Raw genomic sequence first — 16,680 nt, forward strand, 5'->3', positions numbered from 1 at the left:
TTCTTGTATACTTGGACCTTTTCCATTATGAAGAAGTCACCATTTCTTTGAGTGCTTGTTTGCTTCTAACAATGCTCTCTAAAGCAATGAAATTGGTAGCAAATCTAGTAATCCCGGCCCGTAAGAGTTTTATACCTTTGGTATACTTCTTCATATAATCAATTGTCCATGTATGCTTGTATATGAAAGAAGTGATCCTTTTTGCTTGATCTAAGACATTTTTCACACCTTTTTTGTTACCAATTTCTTCTAAAATAAGATCCAAGCAATGAGCAAAACATGCTGACCAATACATGTGCCTTCTCTTTTGCATCAACATCTTACCACCAGCTTTGATTGCTGCTTCATTATCTGTACCAAATTGAACAATAAATTCTTCACCAATTTCATCCACCATTTTGTCCATTATATCAAAATAATACTCAGCAGTATGAGAGGTGACACTGCTAGCATCAATTGATTTTCTAAAGATGGTACCTCTAGGACTATAAATTAAGAAATTGATTATATGTTGATTTCTAGTCCCTTTCCACCCATCATACTTGATGGTCACACCTCTTTCTTCCCAGATAAGCTTAAATTTTTTCACCTATTTTTGTATTTCTTTGTACTCTTCTTCCAAATACACTCATGTCACCTCATAAGCTGAATGACCCCCAACTGATTTTCCAACTTCAGTTGCAACTTGAAGTATGGGCTGTAGAAATGGTGACTCTGTAATTCTTGTCGGAAAAACTTCATGCAATATTAATTTTGAAATTGCTTTTCCTAGCTTTGCTTTTCAATTTTTCAAAAAGCTTGCAGCGAGTTTTGGTTGCTTCGAACTCTTTGATTTTTCAAGAAATTGATCCATATTTGCCAATTTAGCTCCAGGAGAGTCGGAATTACTCCACTGATGTTTCCTCTCACTTATTCTAGAATCAATGGTACTGAATGATGTTTAGAATTCTCGAGATCCATAAGTACTACATCCCCCAGGTTCATTAACTGAATCTTTACCAGTTCTTGCTCTTCGACGTTGTCTTTCTTCCCATTCCATTTTGGATCTTATACTTTCTCATTTTGCAATAGTCAACTTTTCATCCTCAGAATCACTGTTATCATAATTTCCATGATCTCCAAATCTTTTTTTTCCCTCTAATTCTTCTTTTATCTTCTACTTCAATGCTTTTTCATTGTGAAATTCCTGCAGTTATTGAGCAATGTTTTTTCTAACTTCGGCCGAGACATTTGGACAAGGTGCTACATTCCCTTTTTTTACAGTCAAATGCTCTTTCAATCTCGTTATTCCTCCTTTAATAACTTTATCACAAAATTTTCTTCTAACATTATTACGATGACCTTCAACAAATTCTCCCCACCTCCAACCATAATCATCATTAGGAGCTTCACCTTCTTTACTTTTTGAACGTGGCATTTTTTCTTATACCTACACATAAACCAATTTGATAGAAAGGCTTAATGACCAATTAGACCTTCTTTATATATATTTTAAACAAATAAAATAAATTTATAACTAACACCAAAAGATATAATAATTTCCTAACAATCCTATAATAATCCTAAATTCAACTAATAAGATAAATTTAATTTTAAAACTAAATAATAAACAAAATAATGATAATATAACTTACTTGTTTCACTTCAATGTTGAGTTAAGAAGAACCACGAACAAGACTTGAAGTTAGAATAAAAGGGGAAATTGATCTCTTAAAATGGTGTAGAAAAAAATATTTTTTTGAAGAACTTATCTCTTGAAAATGTGGAGAAGATGAAGATAAAAGGTTTACACTTTGAAACTAAATTTTCTCTGCTTCCTCCCGTTGTCTTCTTTACTTTTTACTTTGGTTGTGAATTTCTTTTAATATTTTGATTTTTAAATTCATTTTTTTCAATTATTTTTAACACGACCAAACAAATTTTCTACTATTTGCTTTAGTACTTTCTTACACACCTACATCATCTACTACATGCTTTACTACTTTTACTTACACGTTGAAACTAGATTTCCATGCTTCTTCCTGTTACCTTCTTTACTTCTTACTTTGATTGTGAATTTTTTTAATATTTTGATTTTTAACTTCATTTTTTTTAATTATTTTTAACACTTCCAAAAAAAATTATCTACTATTTGCTTTAGTACTTTCTTACACACCTACATCATCTACTACATGATTTACTACTTTTACTTACACCCTTTTTTTTGGTCAAATTTATTTGTCCAAGAATCATATTATTTTATTTTACTTATATTATTATTGTTTATTTACATGTATTTTTATTTTATATTATTTTGTATTATGAATAGGTACATCAATCTAACTCAACGTTCTGGTTTTTATGGCTGAGCAATCCATTTTATAATATAGAATAAGAAGAAATATTTTTGTTATTTCTTTAAATTCAATTTAAATTATAGTATCATAAAATGAAATTTTCTTTTATTTAAAATTTTTATAATAATAAATAAACATAAAATTATGATACCTAATGTTAATTTAAGAATTTAATTTAAAATTAATTCAATCAATTTTAACTATCAGAAATGATTCAATTTAAAGCAAAATTGGTTTAATTTTAAAATAACATGAATAAATAATTTAAATAATTCGTATTTAAGTTACCAGTTTTAAACATAACTATTACAATATTACTAATTATGTAACCCCCCAGACCGATGCGGTATACTGATCCGATCCGGGAAGTCACATTAGGGCCACCGGAGCGACCCACTGTAAAAATAGCAGAAAATTTAAAACTTTTTATCAGAACATGTAAACTTATAAAATCAATTTTCACTATTTAAAAATAAAACAGATTTCCAGACTCGTATATAAATCAAAATACAATTACGTGCCCCCTAATCACATGTACCCTACTCTGCAACAACGCCGGAAGAACTCCCTTACTGAAGTCGATAGATGCACTGGTACAATTCTTTTAACCTGAAAATGTGAGTAATAGAGTGAGCTTTGGAAAGCTCAGTAATACAGAACTACCAGATGATGCTGATGAACGTGCAGATACATATAAATATTTATTTCCTTATTGCTTCTGAGCAATTACATATTTTTATGCTGAGCAGAGATTCTACTGATATTTCGGGTGGTAACGGACAATGAGCATTCAGTTCAGAGAAATATTTCGGATGACTGAGTTGAGGAGATCATAATAGGTTTTCTAGTGTGTTCCCAAAAACCATGTAACTTTTCAGATCTTTTTAAAACATATATATATATACCCCCATCCCATCACAACATAATGTGTAGGTTCCCAGAACCATACACCCAACCCAACACAACATATAAGGCCCTGAGCACAAAGCCGAGGTACCTGCGGAAATTCTTCCTTCAACAAGACCCCCCAATTAAAACATTTTTCCGTCATTAAACGGATATATCAGAAATCAAAACAGAATTCAGAACAGATATCATAACAGAATCCAGATCAGAAATCAGAACAGAATCCAGATCAGAAATCAGAACAGAATTCAGGTCATATATCAGAACAAAATTCAAGTCAGAAATCAGATAAAATATTTATATGATTAGGGAACACACCAGAGTTTACAGATATTATTCAGAGATGCTAAATAATCTTAGCAGGCAGAGAAACACGGACTTTCAGTATACCGATAAAATACCGGACGTTAGAAATACTATTGGAAAAGTTCAATAACTGACGAAATCATCAGTTATTCAGAATGTGAATTATCAGGATCATATCTTATTTGGACAGTTTTCAGAAGTTGTACGTAATCATAAGGGTATTCAGAATCCTTTACATCCATGTCAATTGATCGGATAATCGAACAATCTTGAGAACGAAGATTCAAAATCTTAATAATCTATGTCGACTGGTCAATTCATTTTCCTTTCAAGGTATTTACTCGTTAATACCACAAATTCTTGTCCATAGATCATCTTCAGAATCATCTCTGAATAGATCTTCCAATGGTCTTTATTTCGTTTCCAAGCTTCCACGATATCATGACATACTGACATGTTTGATTTGTAGTTCATGTTCCATAAGGACATTACATCTTATAAACTCATCAGAATTTCCAGACTTATCCAATCCACTTACTTAATCCTCAGTCATTGAGGTTACCTAGTTTATTTAACAGTCATATCCATTCCAGTTACTTCGTGATTTTTTTCAGAGTAATTCAAACGTTCCTAAATTTCAGACACATGTTGCACTTTCGTTCCATTCAATTTGGTCTTCGTGGTTGATATGTCGAACAAACGTCCAATTCCTAGTACTGAATACGATCTAGATCTGAGCTGAACTGAATACTTCCAAAATTTGTCATCGAGCCAAACTTGAGAAGACGAACACATGTTCCAGTAATATCTATGTCATTCAGGTATTGACATAGCTTTAGGGTTGATCTATTCACTTAAATTATTTTTCATTACCTTTAAAGGTAGTCCAATACCTATGCTTACTTGGATTCCTTAATTAATCCAAGACATTTACTTAATTTAGGCTATAAGGGTATTTTGGTAATTTTGATGTTTAGTTTTATTCCATTCATTTCAGAGCTCGAGGATATCCAATCATTCCTGAGCTTGGTGATATTCTTGGGTCATTTCCATTATAGGGGTATTTTGGTCATTTTATAGATCTACGATATTTCGATCTTTTTCCTTCATCCGGTCTTATTATTTAATTCTAATTTATCATCTATTTTAGTCCGTTCGAACAATTCTGATAAAAGAGCACCCTCCGATAAATTGTTCTTAAGGTATTTACTCATAACTCAGATATTTTCGGGTCACGTGCCTTCTCGAATTTTACAAACGCAATATTATGAATTTTTCTTTACAAAGACAGAATATTAATAATTAAATTTGTACTTAATTGAGTTAAGTACAAATCCTCAAAGTACTTTCTCCTTGAGGGTCAACTCTGACTATTTTACCTCTCAAGGGCATTTTCGTAATTTCTTAACCAGATAATTTTGATATTATCTCTTAATGAAAATAATATAATTTAGAGATCCTATGATTAATTGCTTTCTTGAACACTCTCTGATCTTGAAATAATTCCCTTAACACACTTCTAGTATCTCGCATAAACCCTATTGGGGTTAAAAACCGGTTATCCATAATTTCCAAGTAAAACTAACATTTCCTTATGCACATCAATAGTTTTAGTAGATCAATAATTCTTTTCAGATTTATTAATCCACTTCCAGAGACAATTCTTGTCATTTTCCACCATAAGGGTAATTTCGTAATTTTACCTAATCGTAATATTCTCATAATTTATCATCTAAGTACCTTTAATGAGATAAATTATAATCTACAATCCATGGTTGATTCTTTTATCACTTAATTTCAGAACTTGTAATTTAATTCCAACTGTCCTCCAATTTCTTATAATAGTCATCTGAGCCATATTCAGTTATCTATTTTCTACCGTATTCGTATCTAGTATAGATCTTCATTTATTACACATATAAGACCAAACATTTCCATTCATGCATTTACCAATACCAACATGTTCTATAAAGCATAAAGAGGTAGTAAAGTATTACCTCGATTTCCATGCAATACTGATCGACCATAAAAATTTCATTCGAATTCCTTTGATCCTCAATTCAGCTTCCAATAATTCCTCATATACATATCAATATTAATTATATCAGAAACGGAGCTTAATTGCGATAAACGGATCGAATCGGATGATAAATCAGTGAAAGACGGCTTACCGGGTTCGAATTTGGCGAAACAGACTTCGGATTCGGATTCAGGACGTCGAAAGCATAAAATATGACTTTTCAGAAATTTGGACTTTTCGGTCAAAATCAAAGTCAACGGGTTTGACCGGCAATTTCGAGGCCTTCGGGTTCGAATTTCAAAAAACAGACAGCGAAATCAGATTTGGAACGTCGAAAAATGTCAGGATAGGTATACTCGGTCGAAGTCAAAGGTCGTTTAATGCCCGGTCAAAGCCAGTCAAAGTTTTGGTCAACAGTGGTCAATGTCGGTCAACGGTCAATGGGTCGGGTCAACAGGTCGGGTCAACAGGTCGGGTCGGGTAAACGGGTCGAGTCGGGTCAGGTTATGACCAGTCAAACCAGTCAAAATAGGAGCAAAACCGGTCAAACCGGTCATTTTTTTTCTTCCCCACGCGCAGTGGCGGCGCGTGAACAGTGATAAAATCCCGGAAAAATTTTTATAAATTATTTTGAGCGATTTCGAGATACTTACAAAGCTCGGTTCACAATTTTGAACGGCGGAGAGCTCGATTTCAACAAATCGGAAACTTTGACCGCTTTACCTCCTCACGCGCCACCGTCGACGGAGACCAAGGATGATACCGGCGAACTCGAAACGATGCAACGAACACGATGGTGCGGGAGGTGTCGTAAACGGATGACCCGATCGACGTGCATCGATGAAAAACCAACTAAAACCGAGTTATTACCGACGATACTTCCGACTGAAATTCACGACGAACGGCGATGATTCACGACGAAAGGTTTGAGGGGTTTTGTTCCTCGATTGACAACGAACACGATGGTGGTTTCGGCTCGTCGTTTGGAGGTCAGATGGCGAGTAGATCGGAGTTGAAATGAGGGTAGTTAGAGAAGACAAAACTGGAAAATTATACTGAACTGCGCACGGGGGAAGAGTTTTATAACTCAACCTATATAAAATTTGGGTAAACCAAGAGTTTAGTCACTGAACTTCTTGCACTTCTTAAAACGGTCTGCAAGCTTTAAAATTTTACAATTTAATCCACTGTTTCTTTCAAAATACCAATTAAATCCACCACTTTATAATTTCTTAAAATTTAGCCCTTAAATTGGGATGTTACAATTCTCCCCTCCTTAAAAGAATTTCGTCCTCGAAATTCATTCAAATCACATAATTGCAAACATAAAACTTCCATCAGTTCTCTCATATCTTTAAGTAGCTTTTACAAAAGTGTGGATCCTCCACTAATCCTTAACCAGCTGAGCATACATTCTTATCATAACTTTTCCTCATTTCAATAAAAGAATCCGAACAAAAATTTCCTAGAGTAATCAATTCAATCTTTGTCATGAGAATAGGCTCATAAAGAAGTAGCATATCCCAATTTCATTTCTGGAGTCGAGTCAGCATTTCTCAGATAAATAACTCTCACATGGCTCATGAGATACTTTACAGCGTTTAGACAGATGTTACTAGTATTCGTTTTTGTACAAGTATAGCCTTAACGGATATAAACTTCGGTTTATTCGTTACAGATAGGGACTCAGCCTTGGAGTTCCGGCTCAGAGAGGTACGATTGCAGTCTAGGGGCATGTACTGATCAGACATATTTTGACATTCGACCGGCCGGTCTGTCTTGAAATTTTTTTAACTCAAACCAAAGCTCTGATACCACTAAATGTAATCCCCCAGACCGATGCGGTATACCGATCCGATCCGGGAAGTCATATTAGGGCCACCGGAGCGACCCACTGTAAAAATAGCGAAAAATTTAAAACTTTTTTTTCAGAACATGTAAACTTATAAAATCAATTTTCACTATTTAAAAATAAAACAGATTTCCAGACTCGTATATAAATCAAAATACAATTACATGCCCCCTAATCACATGTACCCTACTCTGCAACAACGCCGGAAGAACTCCCTTACTGAAGTCGATAGATGCACTGGTACAATTCTTTTAACCTGAAAATGTGAGTAATAGAGTGACCTTTAGAAAGCTCAGTAATACATAACTACCAGATGATGCTGATGAACGTGCAGATACATATAAATATTTATTTCCTTATTGCTTCTGAGAATTTACATATTTTTATGTTGAGCAGAGATTCTACTGATATTTCAGGTGGTAACGGACAATGAGCTTTCAGTTCAGAGAAATATTTCGGATGACTGAGTTGAGGAGATCATAATAGGTTTTCTAGTGTGTTCCCAAAAACCATGTAACTTTTCAGATCTTTTTAAAACATATATATATATATATATACCCCCATCCCATCACAACATGATGTGTAGGTTCCCCAGAACCATACACCCAACCCAACACAACATATAAGGCCCTGAGCACAAAGCCGAGGTACCTGCGAAAATTCTTCCTTCAACAAGACCTCCCAATTAAAACATTTTTCCGTCATTAAACGGAGATATCAGAAATCAAAACAGAATTCAGAACAGATATCAGAACAGAATCCATATCAGAAATCAGAACAGAATTCAGGTCATATATCAGAACAAAATTCAAGTCAGAAATCAGATAAAATATTTATATGATTAGGGAACACACCAGAGTTTACAGATATTATTCAGAGATGCTAAATAATCTTAGCAGGTAGAGAAACACGGACTTTCAGTATACCGATAAAATACCGGACGTTAGAAATACTATTAGAAAAGTTCAATAACTGACGAAATCATCAGTTATTCAGAATGTGAATTATCAGGATCATATCTTATTTGGACAGTTTTCAGAAGTTGTACGTAATCAGAAGGGTATTCAGAATCCTTTACATCCATGTCAATTGATAGGGTAATCGAACAATCTTGAGAACGAAGATTCAAAATCTTAATAATCTATGTCGACTGGTCAATTCATTTTCCTTTCAGGGTATTTACTCGTTAATACCACAAATTCTTGTCCATAGATCATCTTCAGAATCATCGCTGAATAGATCTTTCAATGGTCTTTATTTCGTTTCCAAGCTTCCACGATATCATGACATACTGACATGCTTGATTTGTAGTTCATGTTCCATAAGGACATTACATCTTATAAACTCATCAGAATTTTTAGACTTATCCAATCCACTTACTTAATCCTCAGTCATTGAGGTTACCTAGTTTATTTAACAGTCATATCTATTCCAGTTACTTCGGGATTTTTTTCAGAGTAATTCAAACGTTCCTAAATTTCAGACACATGTTGCACTTTCGTTCCATTTAATTTGGTCTTCGTGGTTGATTTGTCGAACAAACGTCCAATTCCTAATACTGAATACGATCTAGATCTGAGCTGAACTGAATACTTCCAAAATTTGTCATCGAGCCAAACTTGAGAAGACAAACACATGTTCCAGTAATATCTATGTTCCAATACCTATGCTTACTTGGATTCCTTAATTAATCCAAGACATTTACTTAATTTAGGCCATAAGGATATTTTGGTAATTTTGATGTTCAGTTTTATTCCATTCATTTCAGAGCTCGAGGATATTCAATCATTCCTGAGCTTGGTGATATTCTTGGGTTATTTCCATTATAGGGGTATTTTGGTCATTTTACAGATCTACGGTATTTCAATCTTTTTCCTTCATCCGGTCTTATTATTTAATTCTAATTTATCATCTATTTTAGTCCGTTCGAACAATTCTGATAAAAGAGCACCTTCCGATAAATTGTTCTTCATGTATTTACTCATAACTCAGATATTTTCGGGTCAAGTGCCTTCTCGAATTTTACAAACGCAATATTATGAATTTTTCTTTACAAAGACAGAATATTAATAATTAAATTTGTACTTAATCGAGTTAAGTACAAATCCTCAAAGTACTTTCTCCTTCAGGGTCAACTCTGACTATTTTACCTCTCAAGGGCATTTTCGTAATTTCTTAACCAGATAATTTCGATATTATCTCTTAACGAAAATAATATAATTTAGAGATCCTATGAATAATTACTTTCTTGAACACTCTCTGATCTTGAAATAATTCCCTTAACACACTTCTAGTATCTCGCATAAACCCTCTTGGGGTTAAAAACTGGTTATCCATAATTTCCAAGTAAAACTAACATTTCCTTATGCACATCAATAGTTTTAGTAGATCAATAATTCTTTTCAGATTTATTAATCCACTTCCAGAGGCAATTCTTGTCATTTTCCACCATAAGGGTAATTTCGTAATTTTAACTAATCGAAATATTCTCATAATTTATCATCTAAGTACCTTTAATGAGATAAATTATAATCTACAATCCATGGTTGATTCTTTTATCACTTAATTTCAGAACTTGTAATTTAATTTCAACTGTCCTCCAATTTCTTATAATAGTCATCTGAGCCATATTCAGTTATCTATTTTCTGCCGTATTCGTATCTAGTGTAGATCTTCATTTATTACACATATAAGACCAAACATTTCCATTCATGCATTTACCAATACCAACATGTTCTATAAAGCATAAAGAGGTAGTAAAGTATTACCTCGATTTCCATGCAATACTGATCGACCATAAAAATTCCATTCGAATGCCTTTGATCCTCAATTCAGCTTCCAATAATTCCTCATATACATATCAACATAAATTATATCAGAAACGGAGCTTAATTGCGATAAACGGATCGAATCGGGTGATAAATCAGTGAAAGACGGCTTACTGGGTTCGAATTTGGCGAAACGGACTTCAGATTCGGATTCAGGACGTCGAAAGCATAAAATATGACTTTTCAGAAATTTGGAATTTTCGATCAAAATCAAAGTCAACGGGTTTGACCGGCAATTTCGAGGCCTTTGGGTTCGAATTTCAAAAAACGGACAGCGAAATCGGATTTGGAACGTCGAAAAATGTTAGGATAGGTATACTCGGTCAAAGTCAAAGGTCGTTTAATGCCCGGTCAAAGCCAGTCAAAGTTTTGGTCAACAGTGGTCAACGTTGGTCAACGGTCAACGGGTCAACGGGTCGGGTCAACAGGTCGGGTCGGGTAAACGGGTCGGGTCGGGTCGGGTCGGGTTATGACTGGTCAAACCGGTCAAAATAGGAGCAAAACCGGTCAAACCGGTCATTTTTTTCTTCCCCACGTGCAGTGGCGGCGCGTGAACTGTGATAAAATCCCGGAAAAATTTCTATAAATTATTTTGAGCGATTTCGAGATAATTACAAATCTCGGTTCACAATTTCGAACGGCGGAGAGCTCGTTTTCAACAAATCGGAAACTTTGACCGCTTCACCTCCTCATGCGCCGCCGTCGACGGAGACCAAGGATGACACCGGCGAACTCGAAACGATGCAACGAACACGATGGTGTGGGAGGTGTCGTAAACAGATGACCCGATCGTCGTGAATCGATGAAAAACCAACTAAAACCGAGTTATTACCGACGATACTTCCGACTGAAATTGACGACGAACGGCGATGATTCACGACGAAAGGTTTGAGGGGTTTTGTTCCTCGATTGACAACGAACACGATGGTGGTTTCAGCTCGTCGTTTGGAGGTCGGACGGCGAGTAGATCGGAGTTGAAAGGAGGGTAGTTTGAGAAGACAAAACTGGAAAATTATACTTAACTGCGCACGGGGAAGAGTTTTATAACTCAACCTATATAAAAATTGGGTAAACCACGAGTTTAGTCACTAAACTTCCTGCACTTCTTAAAACGGTCTGCAAACTTTGAAATTTTACAATTTAATCCACTGTTTCTTTCAAAATACCAATTAAATCCACCACTTTATAATTTCTTAAAATTTAGCCCCTAAATTGGGATGTTACAAATTATATATATTTATAATCCATTTTTAAGGATTAAATGAAAATATTTCATCTATGTAATTTTATATTTCGGATAATTTAAAAGTTTGTTGCGGTATTGCGGCGTTGCGACACAATTTATAACTTATTGCGGTGTTACGTAACGGTTTTAGACCGCAACAGTCATGATGCAGTTTTTTTATCACGTTGAGCTAATATTACGTCGCGATGACCTTCAAAACCGTTACGACCGCAATTTAATACCATGATTCGGATGGTAACATCAACCATTTTGATGATGATGATGAATTGATGATATTGAGCTCTTAGAGGATGATATCGCTCTAGGCAATGGTATTCCGACTATCGATTTTTCCGAGCGTGTCCAATCCCTGGCTCTTAAGAGTATAGATTTGACTCTCGTGGTCAAGGTTCTTGGTCGTCGTGTTGGTTATAATACGATTCAAAATCGTATGTACAACATCTGGAAACCTTCTCATCCCATTGAACTTGTTGATATTGAAAATGATTATTTTCTTGTCAAGTTTAGTGATCAGGGAGATTATCTCAAAGTCCTTTTCGATGGCCCTTGGACCATTCTTGGTCACTACTTGACAGTGGAACCGTGGTCTCTAGATTTCCAGCCCACTCAGACCCATCCTAGTTGTTAAATGGCATGTCTTCCAGTCACCTTTTACAAAAGAAGTCTCGCCTGTCGTAACCATTTTTCAAAAAAAACAATTAAAATATTATTTTAAAAATGATTATGACTTTAATTTAAAAAAAATTAGTGATTTTGGATTAATTTAAAATTAAATTGAATGGAGTCGCCATCGACTTTTGGGTTAGGTAGATCAAATACCTAAAAACGTCTTTTAAAACAATTTTAATGAAAAATCATTTTTTAAAACGAAAATTAGTCTGCGTTTACCAAATATTCGTTTTAAAAGGATTCGAGAGTTGGTTACGTGTGGGGAAGGATAAATATCCCCACAGCGCCCAAAATTGGTATTGTGTCGCTTACACTTTATCGTAATTGTGAAACTCATGAATCGAATATAAAGTTAAAATATAATCCATTTATTGAAATTTAATTAATTTGCTTCGAATTAATTAATTAGAGAAAATTCTTTGACTCGAAAAGAAATCTCGAAATTAACAATCCTCCATCGGGAAAGCCAACTCGACTATTTCTTATCCATAAAGAATATTTCCCTATTTGATAAAACGCGAATCGAATATAAATGGAATACCGACAATAAAATAAATTTCTATTTATAGAAATATGCATTGCATTGTTAGACTTAAAATGAAATGAATTAATAATTAGCAAATACAATTTATTTCAAGTTCATATTTGGTTCGAATGTCATATTGTATTACATCACTTCGATCAAGTGATGTTTTCCACGTCCATTCTACAAATAAGTGTTCTTGAAAATATTAGAATAAAAAAATGTTAAAAATGAATGAGACTAATATTTTGTATAATTGTTCGAAACCAATTCCCAAGAGCAAAGAACATATACATACATAAATGATATGACTAAATATATAATATCCACACATGGTAAAAATGTAAGGAAATAAAATCTAACTAAGCAAAAATTAAATTATAGAAGTAAAATAAACAGATAATAAAACACAATAATTAAACGAAAAAAATTAAAGTACTGAAAAATAAAGAGAAAAAAATAAACGATTAGAACATTAAAGCAAATAAAATGTAAAAGTGCACAAAATTAAATAACAGAAATAAAATGCAATAAAAATAAAATATTAATATCGAATTTTATTATGTATCTCGTACCGTAAATGATGCGAGTCATACCTCGAGACGAATTGTCGCAAAGTCGTACATGGTTCGAACATGAAATAAAACAAACAAATAAATAAAATGTTAACAATTAGTAATTAGCGGTTAGAAAAGTTAGTTGTTAGAAAATTAAAGTTTAGCAGAGTTTGAACTATAATAATGCAGATCATACCCCAGATCGAGTCACCACAAGGCAAAATTAAATATTAGAAATAATAAATAAATAAATAAATAAATAAATAAATAAATAAATAAATAAATAAACAATGGTTAGAATGCAATAAAATAAAAGTTAATAGTTAGCAGAGTCCGAACCATAATAATGAGGATCATACCCCGGATAGGGTCACCACAAGGCCGAATCAAATAATAGAAACAATAAATAAATAAATAAAGGTTAGAGTGTAATAAAATAAAAGTTTGTGGTTAATATGTAATAAATAATATAGCAGAATAATGACTAAATTAAAAATTAATAAAATATGCATACATATTCAAAATTTAAAAAATGAGTGACTGGAGTGTAAAAGGACTAACATACAGGGGATTTATAAATATTTTACCCTATAATGACTAAAACGTAAAGTGACACTAAAACTGGAAGGACTAATGGTTGATTAGCCCCTAAAATAAGTGACCTAAACGTAAATAAACCAGAAATGGGGAGGGCCTAAATGCAATTTACCCAAAAAAATACATCAAACAGCCCATCCCCTTCTATTTCTTCTCTACGCGACCGGCCTCATTCCCTCTCTCCTTGCACGGGAGGGAAACATAAATGTACCCATGGTCGTCGTCGCGCTCCCTCGCCGGTCACCGCCATGGTGACCGCTTCTCACCCCGAACGACGTTCAAAAGACCTGTGATCCCCAACCCAAGGATCTAAATGAGCAAACACCCCCTTTCCTTTCTCTTCAACTCCCTTCTCTTTAAGCCGGAGCTTAACCAAGCTCCCTAACTGACCTCGACAGTGACCCCCCTCTGACGTGAACCCCAAACAGCAAGAGAAATACAGTAAAAAAATAAAAAGAAAAAAAGTATAAAACGTAAAGGAGAGAGAGCACTCTTGGTTTTTTATTTGCTTTCAATCTGGTTTACAAAAGGGGGAGGGACTTTACATTATGCTTTTGATTGGCTTTTAAAGCCCCAAATTATAAATGGTAGTATTACAAGTTTAGTCCTTGATTTTGTTTCTTTTTTATTTTAGGATAAAATTAGGTATTACAAAGCTATTGGTAACCTGATTGGTTCAGTTGTCAAAATCGATTTCTAGACGGATAATGGGTATAGGGGTAGATTTGCTCGTATGGCAGTTACCCTAAATCTTTGAAAGCCCTTGATCTCCAAGGTTGACATCAATGGTCACCTCCAGGTTATGGAATATGAGTCATTGCCCTGTCAGTTTTCACTGCGGCATCTTTGGTCATATTCAAGAAAACTGCCCTAAATTGAATCAGGAGCAATCCTCCATTACTGCTCCTACTATGAACCTGCCTCCTCCTGCCCCAGTTTCGGTTAATAATATTCTAAAGGACCCCTACGGCCCATGGATATTAGTTGAAAAAAGGAAACGCGATCCTAAGAATCCAAATCCCACTAATCAAGCTAGTAAAGGACCCAAGAATATTACCTCAGTTTCTAATCCTATCTTTGAACATAATGAGGCAACTATTGATTCTAGCAAAAATGATGGCCATTTCAATCCCGAAATCTAAGTAGATGCCACTCTAGATCCCAACATGAAATCCCCTTTAAAGGGGTCTGATCCCGTGACTCAAGCTGCTCTCAAAGGAAGATCTAAGATGCCTATTCCTTTTTAAAGAAAAGTACTATGATTTCAGTGGGTCCCAAGAAACAATCAATCTCCAGCCCCAAAAGCATTAAAAATCATTTGGCTTCTTCTAAGGTTTCCATACAGACTTCACGTACTAGCAAGCTTAGTGACTCGTCCTCCAAAGCTGCTTGTTCCCTTTCTCTTCATGCAGTATCTTCTTCTTCTCTCGACCCCAAAAGGTACCAAGTTGTTTGCCTCCCTGATGATGCTCTACTCACCCTTCGATTTCGAACGAGATCTTTTCAAATGGTTTTGTTTGGATGGTCGTGAGGCCATGGTTGAATAACTTGTCTGTCAAGCTCTCCCTCCTTCATTTGTTTATCCATGAATCTTAACATCTTTATGTGGAATGCTCAAGGCTCAAGACATAACTCCTTTATCTGCACTGCTCGCCAGTATATTCGTGACCATCGGCCGGATGTCATCGGTTTAATTGAACCTCGCATTAGCGGCCTTAACGCTAACAAGGTCATCGCAGCACTTAAAGTTCCTAATTCCTTCAGAGTTGAAGCTTTGGGATTCTCTGGCGGAATCTGGATTTGCTGGTATGATCGCGTCCATATTGATATTCTTTTTAACCACTTTAAATTTGTACACTATAGACTTCGCTGCAAAAGAAGCCAGTTCTACATTCAGGCTACTTTTGTTTATGCTAGCCCCCAAGGATCTAAGAGGACTACTTTTTGGTCCTACCTCTGTCAACTTTCCAGTCTCACCATCTCTCCTTAGATAGCCTTGGGAGACTTTAATGCTACTAACTCTATAGATGAACACATGGGTTGTGCCAGTTCTAGTAAACCAGACCATGACATTATTTTTATTTTCTGTTAAAAGTCAAATAATTTAGGCACCAAATGGTGCTTTGTCAAAGTTAAAAATTAGACACCTAATTTTTGTTGAAATTGGGTAATGGGATAATTAATTTTAGTCATTGTAATTTAGGTTATTTATAAGATTAGTCCTTAAGTTTCAACTATAAATACCCTAGCTCATATAGCTTCAAAATCATCCCAAAGCATTCTAGCTTTCTTCCAATACTAGAGAGATTTTAAACAGTTTCTTGAGAGTTGTTTTCTCCTTTTTATCTAGAGAGAATTATCATTGTTTTCTCCTTGGTAGATCGAGAGAGGTTGTAATTCCTATTTTCTCATAGTGAAATTCTTCTACCGTTGCTCGTGGTTTTTACCCTAAATTTTTAGGGGTTTTCCACGTAAATTTTGTATCTCTTTTATCTTCATTTTTATTTTCTCAAATTATCAGTTGCGATTTTGCTCTATCCGATAGCCGTCTTCCGCAACAATTGGTATCAGAGCTAGATTAGAGTGTGTAATATCTGCTTATTGTCTTTGTGGTTGCCACCAAAAGGTGGATCCTCCAACATAAGAAAGTAAGAAGTTATTACCATTCTTTGAATGTTCCAGAGAACTATTTACGATAGTGAAATAGTGGGAGCTATCCGTAAACGAAGCAATGGCAACGAAATTTGATATTGAAAAGTTCAATGGGAGAAATTTCTCATTGTAGAAATTGAAGATGAAGGCCATCCTGAGGAAAGACGGTTGTCTAGCAGCTATCAGCG

General features: G+C 34.7%; 1 long non-coding RNA gene across 1 annotated transcript; it reads right to left on the reverse strand.

The window, feature by feature from the left end:
- Positions 1-2,908: 2,908 nt before the first annotated feature.
- Positions 2,909-10,398, reverse strand: LOC120159314. The gene is made up of 3 exons (XR_005519336.1): positions 10,363-10,398; positions 5,546-5,625; positions 2,909-2,945 (listed from the first exon to the last, which is right to left on the reverse strand). It is a non-coding gene; the product is annotated as an uncharacterized LOC120159314 (long non-coding RNA).
- Positions 10,399-16,680: the final 6,282 nt, after the last annotated feature.

Source organism: Hibiscus syriacus, unplaced genomic scaffold, assembly GCF_006381635.1.
Source record: "Hibiscus syriacus cultivar Baekdansim isolate YM2019G1 unplaced genomic scaffold, ASM638163v2 tig00111356_pilon, whole genome shotgun sequence".
NCBI classification, from domain to species: domain Eukaryota; kingdom Viridiplantae; phylum Streptophyta; class Magnoliopsida; order Malvales; family Malvaceae; genus Hibiscus; species Hibiscus syriacus.